This window comes from Haliotis rubra, unplaced genomic scaffold (genome assembly GCF_003918875.1).
Source record: "Haliotis rubra isolate DU_JTF1 unplaced genomic scaffold, ASM391887v1 Scf296, whole genome shotgun sequence".
NCBI classification, from domain to species: Eukaryota; Metazoa; Mollusca; class Gastropoda; order Lepetellida; family Haliotidae; genus Haliotis; species Haliotis rubra.
The window spans coordinates 733,316-744,270 of NW_025766964.1; positions in this window are offsets into that span (position 1 = coordinate 733,316).

Below are 10,955 nucleotides of genomic sequence, written 5' to 3' on the forward strand. Positions count from 1 at the left end.
CTAGGTTAGAGTAAGTGCGAATATGGAGAGGCAGAACTTTCCGTCACACTATCTGTTTATTCCTTCCGGTTAAGTAAACAAGCCAGTGTCACAAGAACACGAACAAGCATGATGCAATGGTATTGGTTTCAAAACGTGTACGGTTTGTAATGAAAACAGGATAAATTTAAATTTCTGTTTACACCATAACAAATTTACCTTGTCAAAGGTGATTAGGACTGTATTCCGGGAAGACGTCCTCATGGGTAGCCTAGTCTGTGATTAGAAAACCCTGAAATGTTCTAAAATAAACTGGAACCGTATAGTGTGTTCTTAGGGTTTAACGAAAAGAAGTAAGTTGACAAATGTCAAAAAATGAAAAGAAAAACTATTGTGAAAAATGTAATGGAACGACGTCTAAATATATACCTGTTCCGACCCTGAATGAATAATCGGATAAGCAACAATATGGAGCCGGTCATTAAAAAAGGCACAGTCATTCAATGTCATTCAATGCGCTTTATAAATGCAACTGAGATTTATATCATCCAATGTGAAACCACCCCCGCCTCAATAAAAATGAAACCCTCAAAAACAACAAACAAAACCCCAACAAAACAACCCCACCCCCTAAAACAAACAAGCAAACAAAAATCCAACAAAACATACAAACAACCCCCACCCCCAAAAACGAACAGAAAAAACATCCCCCAAAACAAAAAACTCCCCAAACCACAAACAAATTCAGAATATCACACAGTTCCTCCATCCCCACTACCATGTCAAACAACAACAAAGCTATTTGAAATAAATGCATTAATTCACGCCTAATCCTAAAACCAACCACCTCCATTAATCAACCTTAATAGACTGTCCATCAACGACAGCTGATCTCGGTGTGACACAAGATGATCACTGATGACACAGGTCGTATTTCATGGACCGGAAGTGACCATCCTATCCCGTGATGCCATGGCGACTCTGTACTCAGTGAACCCATTCGTTTCACACATTAATCACGTTATTTCCTTTACGATGATCACCAAAACACATTTTGAAATAACAGGGAGTCTCTTCTCATTGGTAAATTAATGCGTATAAAATACTTGTGAATTGAAAAGTTTTTCGTACAGCTTTTCATTGATGAATATGGGGCGGTGGGGTAGCCAAGTGGTTAAAGCGTTCGCTCGTCACGCCGAAAACCAGGGTTCGATTCCCCACATGGGTACAATGTGTGAATTCTTTGATTGGCATTCTAGAAGTTGTGTAGATGAAGAATGAGGACTCTTTATATGGATATAGAACTTCTTTATTCTATTCTAAAATATAGGCGACGTTTCGACATAGATTCTAATGTCACCACTTGCTTGACAACGACATTAGAATCTATGTCGAAACGACGCCTATATAGAATAAAGAAGTTGTATATCCATAAAAATAGTCCTCATTCTTCATTCTACAATGTGTGAAGCCCATTTCTGGTGTCTCTCGCCGTGGTTGCTAAGAGCGGCGTAAAACCCAAACTCACTTACTCAACCATTGATTAATGTGCACATACATTAACAACATGTACTGGGATACACATCATCTGTTGACGAAACATATTAACAGTGAGCTTTTACATCTTAAAGGTGATGGGAGTCTGGTGTATCACAACAGGTATTTGTTGGTACTTTGAGGTGCAGTTATTAATACCTGGGTAAATGTCTTTATAAATAAACAAGACGTCACCTTGTATTGAGAGTCAGTCATGTACGTCAGGCTACGCCAGTGTCACCACGACAGCGTCACCACCACAGCTGACAGAGGCTGAAGCCTGAAATATGACACCATGAGTTGACGTGAGCTATAAATAGAACTGGGTTTTTCCAAAATATCACCACTGCGTAATATCATTGAAAGGCGTAATATCATTGTGATAAACCGTCCACTGAAACAATCCAGACATATAATATCAACATAGAAGACACTCCCGACAACAGTGGTTCGATAACGTCCATAACACACTATAAGTCGCCCAATACACATCCAGTGACACCCAATACACACGGTTTGCCCCCATGCTTGCCAGCAGCCAACATGGAATTATCCGGGATTAGCGGACACACATGGTGAGCGTGCAAGGTAAGTTGTTCCCTGTGTAATAAGGTCCGGGATAATTAGGCTACTCATACAATTTTGACACCGTGACTTCATTCATTCATTTATTTCAACATATGTTTTAATAACACACGTACGTACGTACAGTTAAATTTAGGTTAGGACAATAACATGAAGAGAAAAGTACGCCCATATAAGGGTGTCCGAACAGCGCGCCACCTGGAGCAGGGTAAATGTGCAAATGAGTGAGTGAGTTAAGTTTTACGCCGCACTCAGCAATATTCCAGCTATATGACAACGGTCTGTAAATAATTGAGTCTGGACCAGACAATCCAGTGATCAACAGCATGAGCATCGATCTATGCAATTGGAAACCGATGACATGTGTCAACCAAGTCAGCGAGCCTGACCACCCGATCCCGTCAGCCGCCTCTTACGACAAGCATGGGTTACTGAAGGTTCATTCTAACCCGGATCTTCACGGGCTAGGAATAAAAGGATGAAAGCCCAAACCGATGAACGACTTAAATGCATGTACCCAGATAAAATGCTGACAATTTCAGAAACATGATCTAAACGAAGCTATATTCAACAGTATCCATCTTTGATGACGATGTAAACATGATTATGAATGACAATAGCATCAGATAGGTCCGAGTTCGTGTTTCAGTTCAAAGCAAACTCAGTCAAACCTACCTACCCCCACACACGGACACACACACAGGCACGCATGTGCGGACGGACACACACACGTACGTACAGTTAAGTTTAGGTTAGGACAATAACATGAAGAGAAAAGTACGCCCATATAAGGGTGTCCGAACAGCGCGCCACCTGGAGCAAATTTGCAAATGAGTAAGTGAGTTTAGTTTTACGCCACACTCAGCAATATTCCAGCTGTATGGTGGCGGTCTGTAAATAAACAAGTCTGGACCAGACAATCCAGTGATCAACAGCATGAGCATTGGTCTGCGCAATTGGAAACCGATGACATGTGTCAACCAAGTCAGCGAGCCTGACCAACCGATCCCGTTAGTCGCCTCTGACGACAAGCATGGGTTGTGCAAATGAAGTCGACTAGCAGGAACTACTTTCCAAAGCTCCTTACATCAATGCGATGCCTTCTCAATGGGCTCAATACACTATTGCAAAACAAGGTTGAGCTGATGTACAAGATGAGTTGTATTTCCGCATGAGTTTCAGTCACACAATGCTGATATCGGATGCTGAGGACACCTACAGGAAGAACATGTGTTTGCCTCAGTAACATCAGATCAGATAATCAACTATTAATCACACCACAGGTCGTCATTGGATTATTTTGTTGTGTTCCATTACGTGCTTGTTGGGGGCAATCAATTTGCATACTTGAATCGTCCAGGTTTCGGTTCACGCTGGTGGGCGCTGCGACGGCTCTCACTCCCTCAAGTCGTCGTCGTAAGGTTACTGCACTGTAAATGATGGACCAGATAAACCAGTGTTTGATACAATGAACACCGGTAAGTGAGTGAATGAGTGAGTCAGTCAGTATGGTTTTAAGCCGCTTTCAGCAATATTCCAGCAATATCACGGTGGGGGACAACCAGAAATGGGCTTCACACATTGTACCGATGTGGGGAATCGAACCCGGGTCTTCGGCGTGACGAGCGAACGCTTTAACCACTAGGCTACCCTACCGCCCCTGCACTGGTAAGCACAGCGCGAGGTTTCTGTTACCGTGTATGTGTGATACAAGTGATATCTACGTCACAGGTGTGATATGTGTGCCACATATTTATGCTGCGTTGATTCGTATAATATTTGTGTGACACGTGTAACTTATTATAATGTCTTTAAGATGTACTGCCAAGAAAAGGAAACTTGAGTAAAAATATATTTCTTAAAATTTGGATTGGAGCTCGACATAAAGTTCACAAATCATGCAAATCCAATTGTATCAATGCAACTGACACGGGTGTAGCTTGAACTTTTGTTGTTATTTTAAATGCACGTGCAACATGATCGCGGGTGAGAGAAGAGTGTGCAACATCTGACAATGAAGATACAAGGAATCAACAAAAACATGCCATGAGTATCGGTAGAACGGAGAGAGCTATGGAATCCTAGAATGGACATTGTCGTGTTATCGCGCTTTGAATAATATATGATGATGATGATGGGAATGATGATGGTTTTTATGGAGAAACATGTGTACTGTGAACGACTCTCTCCCCCCCCCTCCCCACCCCCACCCCCACCCCCCACCCCACGAACAAAGTGTTTTGTTTCCTGTCCATAGCTTCTAAGATGTCATTGTAGACACGGACCAAAGCGGTCACGGTGCTGTGGCTAGTCTTGTATGCTGACTGGAAAGATTCCTGAAGATTGTGTTCTGCAAGATGTGATTTAATCCCAGAAGCAACAACCTTTTCAAGATAGCTTCTAAGATGAGAGAAATGGGAGATTCGAGATTGGTTGATAGTGTTTCAGGATATTAGTGTCAAGACTTGATTTCTTGAGAATTGGTATGACATCAGCGTGTTTGAAGGCGGGTGGAACACTACCTGTGTCCAGAGACGTGTTGATGATGTCAAGGTAGCACGGCACCAAAGCATCGCTAGACGCTTTCACAAGCCTATAGGGATTGTGTCCAGAGAAGAAGACTTTGATGGAGAATCTTTAATGATCCGACGAACCTCAGCCAAAGAAGCTGGTGTTAAGTGTTCCAGTGGCTTACCCTGAAACGTCTGTTCAAATTCATGCAGGAACGTTGTATTTGGCTGGATCTTGGCTCTAACGTTTTTGATTTTGTCACTGAAGAAAGATGCAAACCTGTTGGCAAGTTCAAGTTCATCTGTGTGAGAAGGGAGCTTCTGTTCGTGGGAACAGTGTAGAAGTTTACCAAGAAGACTGTGCAGCTCCTTGTAAATGTGCTTATTACGAGTTATAGTGTTTTGGACAAATGCTGCCTTCGCTGAGGCTAGCGAGGAATCCAGTTCATTACGAGCTTGTTTATACAGCTGCCGATGCACTTCAAGTTTGCTTTTCCTCCAGACCTTTTCCGCTCTACGACAATGAGTTTTCTTTGCCCTGACATCATCATTGTACCACTGAGTATTTTGGCCTAACAACAAAAGTTCTATTGTTCTTTGGTGCATTTTGTCAAGTATGTTGGTAAGAAAGCTTCAAGTCATGAGACCTTTAATTCGACATCACCTACAGTGCAGTAATCAATGTTAGTCGTTATGTCCACAGAGAACTCATTATGTTCCTGGTTTCCCTGTAGGTGGCAGATTTAAGATGATGGCCAGGTTTGCAGGTGTTGAGAGTACAGTTTATAGTAAAGTGATCAGAGATAAACCTGTTAGTTACATCAATGACTTGGAGGAACCTGTCAGAATCACGGGTTATGATGACGTCCAGGGCCCCGTTCCTCAAAGCGATCGTAGCGCTACGATAGTCGTAAGCGTTTGTTAAAGTATGGGAGTTACGATCATCATAGCGCTACGATCGCTTTGAGGAACGGGGCCCTGAGTATGACCAGTGAGTGGGTTCTGTAACTAGTTGGCGAAGATTGTACAAGGTAAGCAACTCTTTGAAACGCTGTGCTTGGCAATTTGGATCCACATTAACATGAATATTGAAATCGCCGAGAATTACTAGATGACCTTGATCTGTCGTAACTTGTTCCAAACCATCAGAGAGCTCATTCAGGTAGTACAAAATTGACAAACCTTATGGATGACAACTTCTTTACAACGAGAGTGCGACGTTTTGATACAGATTCTTGTACCGTTGTCAACCACGAATGTAACATGCAGTGGTGGCAAAGTATACTAGCCACATAAAGAAACTGTGCATTGTCAAAATATTATCCCAGTTGATAGGTACGATAACAATGTCAAAGGTACATATAAACTTTAATGGAGGGATCATGAGACCATAACAAGTCGGGAGAATTTCAATTGAAAAGTCAATCACAATGACGTCACGAGTCCACAAGCGGGACAGGGGTCAAACGACCATGTCACAAGCTCAATAACGGGTATGTCCACCATCGGCATTGAGGACAGCAGTGCATCAACGACGCATGGAGCCTATCAAACGTGCAAGGAAGGCTTATGGGATGTCACGCCAGATTCTCTCAAGTTCTGTTGCAAGGTGAAGGACGTTATCTGGCGGATGAGGAAGACGGCGTAGACGTCGATCCATCTCGTCCCAAACATGCTCTATCAGGGAGAGATCCGGTGAATTTGCAGGCCAAGGTAGTAAGTCAACGTTGTGGTGTTGCAAGAAATCCATAGCAACCCTTGCCGTATGAGGGCGGGCATTGTCCTGTTGGAATTTTAACCCAGGGCCATGACGTTGCAGAAAAGGAATTGCCACAGGTCGAAGAATCTGATCCCTGTAGCCCACACCAGTTAAGTTGCCCTGAACAATCACCAAAGGAGTTCTTTGGCGTGCTGTTATTTCACCCCAAATCATCACGGAACCACCACCAAAACGATTCCTCTCCAAGACACAGGCCAGTGCATAACTTTCTCCCACGCGTCTATAGGCACGTTGACGTCCATCACTATGGGAAATGATAAATCTGGACTCATCTGTAAAAACAACATTTCTCCACCAATACAAGGGTCTGCGGACATGATTTCGGCACCACATTTGGCGAGCTTGTCGATGACGTTGTGTCAGGATAGGCCGTATGGCGGGAATTCCTGGTCTGATCCCGTGATGACGTAAACGTTGTCTAACTGTGTTGGGGTGGATGCGGCGAAGTCCTGGGATGGTTCGGGCAATCATCACTGCAGTCTGAAACCTGTGGCGAAGATGGGTCACCCTTATCCATCTGTCCTGTCTTGGCGTTGTTACACGTGGACGTCCAGAACGTGGCCGATCGATGACGTCATTTGTGTTCTGGTAGCGTCTCACCAGTGCAGAAATGGTGTTCCGGTGGCAGTGGAATGTGCAGCCACTTGTCGTTGAGACATTCCCCCACGGACCATCCCAATGGCCTCATGACGTTGTGAAGACGTGAGCCTTGGCATGCTATGCGTTTCAATAGCCGTTTAATTTTTTGAACGATCGCACGGGCAGGGGTTGAGCTTTCCAAAGTGACAGTATTGTGTGGCATTCATTTGCTCTGTTTCTCTTTCCCGGAATGCACGTGCAACAACGTATTGCACGTCTCAAGGACGAACCCACTGCCGTCACGGAACGTGGCACGTGCATGCATGTTGGATACATGTCACTAATCTCTGAGTTTAAATCCTTATGTGTCTACACAGATTTGATAAATTTAGATTTTAAATTTTTGTATGCACAGCTTCTTAATGTGCCTAGTATATATATACTGAGTATAACAAAGAAAACAAGACAAATGCCACTCAAAGAAGTCATTCAGGAAGTCATAGAGAACAGGTCAAAAGAGCAGTTTGTCGCGATCGCCTGACCAGGGATACTCTACAACCCTTATATAGTCTCCCTGGCCTGACTAATATCATGATACAAGCAGACAGCTGGGCCCAGAAGGACCACGTGTAACCTCCAGATGTTTTCCTTCGCGGAACCGTCTTGTCAATGCCACTATCATCAGTATGGACTGTCATATGTCGTATTGCTAGCCACTGCAGCCATACGTCTGCGTATAGCTATGAACCTCCCCTCTGTGGGGAGGGGAGGGGGGTCTTGTTGACACTGACCTCGGATGCGGTATACAATCATGACAAGGCAGGAAGAGAGAGGCCTCTTATAGGTCAAGGTCGTGGGTATAGTTATAGGGGAAATCTACGTCTGACTGCTTCAGGTGAATTGCCATACTTAGATTGAAGCGCAATGATTTAGGCGAGAAATGATCAGGTAAAATAACACGTAAATTCAATTTTAAACTTACAGCGTTATATCGAGGAAGTATTGCAAAGGGCGCCATCCTCGCCATGTACCGACGCATGCAAACTGAAAGTATGGAAATACGTTTCGTGTTAATGGCTTCAACCGACAAAACAACAATTTTACCTCCCTGTTTAGAAACAGGATGTAACGCTATGCGAAAACACGTCATGGTTCGGTTTGATATATATATATAAAGAAACTTCAGGTCCAACAAAGCATGTTCTCCGAGCTGCCACGAATGTAAGTGTACATTTCTGAATATCTGTCGTGTTTGTTTATATGATGTCTGTGGTTTGTCTGTATGGGATGTTTGTTTGTTTGTGTGTGTGTGTGTGTGTGTGTGTGTGTTTTGTGTGTGTGTTTTGTGTTTGTTATACATAATGTATGTATGTAACGTATGTGTGTGTTGTACATTATGTCTGTATGTAGGATGTATGTGTGTGTTTTATACTTAATGTATGTACGTAACGTGTGTGAACGTGTGTTATACATAATGCCTGTATGTAGAATGTGTGTGTATCTATGGGTTATATGTACTATGTGTGTCTGTGATGTATATGTATTACTTGATGACTGTGTATGGATATGTGTGTGGTCAGTGGGCTGTATTGTAGTATGTTCGGTGACTGTATGATGGATACAAAGTAATATATACTCATGCCAATAATGGTTGTCACCCCCTTCAATTTGTTAAATTGGGGAGGGGGTGGTGGTATGAGTATTGGCATGAGTATATATCGAAAATCAATCATGTTTACTTATAAATATACCGAAATATCAGCGTTCGAAATACCTGCCTGCCTTATTTTCAGCACGGAAAAAAAATATTTGTTTGGGACCTGATCCGTGAAGATCCGGGTTAGAATTGATCTTCAGTAACCCATGCTTGTCGTAAGAGGCGACTAACGGGTCGGGGGGTCAGGCTCGCTGACTGGGTTGACACATGTCATCGTATCCCAATTGCGTATAACGATGCTCATGATGCTGATCACTGGATTGTCTGGTCCAGACTTGATTATTTACAGACCGCCGCAATATAGCTGGAATATTTCTGAGTGTGGCGTAAAACTATACTCACTCAATGTTTGGGACCTACTGTCAAACACAGTTGTTTTGAGACTTGATATGTCGAACTTAGGTTGTCTCGAAGTGAAAGCTTGGTCCCATTGTATCCTTCCTTTATATATAGGTCGTTTATGTCGAACTTAGGTTGTCAGGAAGTGAAAGCTTGGTCCCATTGTATCCTTCTTTTATATATAGGTCGTTTATGTCGAACTTAGGCTGTCACGAAGTGAAAACTTAGTCCCATTGTATTCTTCCTTTATATATAGTTCGGTTATGACGGAACTTAGGTTATCTCGAAGTGAAAGCTTGGCCCCATTGTATTCTTCCTTTATATATAGTTCGGTTATGTCGAACTATGGTTGTCACGAAGTGAGCGAGTGAGTCAAAACTTGATCCCATCGCATCCTTCCTTTATATATTGTTCGGATATGTCGAGCCTAGGATAACTCGACGGTGTGTATTTTGATCCGTAAACCACGGTGTGTGGGATTTCAACGTTTTGATTCTTTGTTTTTCATAATTAGGAGTTTGACTTCAACTATGACTGATAATTTTCAGATCAAACACACTTACCCTGTCACATATAACATATACTAGCCACATAAAGAAACTGTGCACACAGAAAATATAAATATAGGCAGACAGCGTCTTTATGCATAAATAAAGGTCTGAACATAGCAAGTATTGGAGACAATCAAACGCTCATGCAGGTGCCAGGCGACGTGACGTCATTTATGGTGGCCTATGGACTTGCAATGTGTTACTGCACGTGCAGCCTGTGCAGCTGCACACAACATGTGAAACTCAGAAATTGATGTCACTGTCCAAAGCTTGATCTTTGGTCATTCAAACGTTCACAAATTCACATGAAAGCCACATACACATCATGCCAAGATTAACATGTGCTCAACGCCATGAAGCCATAAGAATGGTTCGAGCAGGCATGAGCCAACAACAGGTGGCAGCACATTTCCAATGCCATCGTAACACGATATCTGCATTCGTCAGGCGTTAGGGAAATAGTAATGACGTCGCCGACCACCCACGTTCTGGGCGTCCCTGAGTAACGACGCCAAGACAGGACAGATGGATTCGGGTGACTCATATCAGACACAGGTTCCAGACGGCAGTGACCACGTCCCAAACCATTCCCCAGGCCTTCATTTGGAAAATTTGGTAGCCTCTATGCGTCGTCGATGCACTGCTGTGCTTCACGCGCATGATGGTCATACCCGTTATTGACTTTGTGACTTCGACGTGTGACCCCCGACTCAATTTTGAACTTCTGACGTCATCGTTACGGATATTGTTCATGTTCTTTTGACATGTTGTTTAGGCACGATACTTCAGCTTATAAAGTGTCTACATCATGTCGCCCTTTCTGTGTTGTATGCCAATTCTGAAGGAATTTTCTGTGTGCACAGTTTCTTTATGTGGCTAGTATTTATTATAGTTGGGATTACACTTCCTTGGTAAAGTACAGATTCTAGTACTTTTATTGGGTTGAACCCCATCCGGGATTCGAGCCCACACCCTCAGAGTCAGCACCAAATCACCAGCACACAAAGTCAGCCACCTAACCCACTCAGCCACCGCGGCTTCCACATACTAACCCTGATTTGTTTCTCTATTTCAGATACCCAGACGTAGATACTGTGACAAAGGTCTGAAAGCTGATATCCCTAGGGAGGACCAGCCATTCAACACGAGCAGCGGTTCGTGTGCACACACAGCTGATGAACAGATACACCACTGTCAATACCTACTGATCAAGGAAGTATCACGCCACGTAGAATTTCATCTGCTGAAAACGTTTATCAAAGTCTACTCTGACAGTTTAGAAATCAGTAACTACAGACAACTCGTGTAGAGAAGAATAAGGCAGTGGCTGTAAGTGTGCCAGTTTCGTCTTAATGTTGAAAGGATCACAACAGATTTGT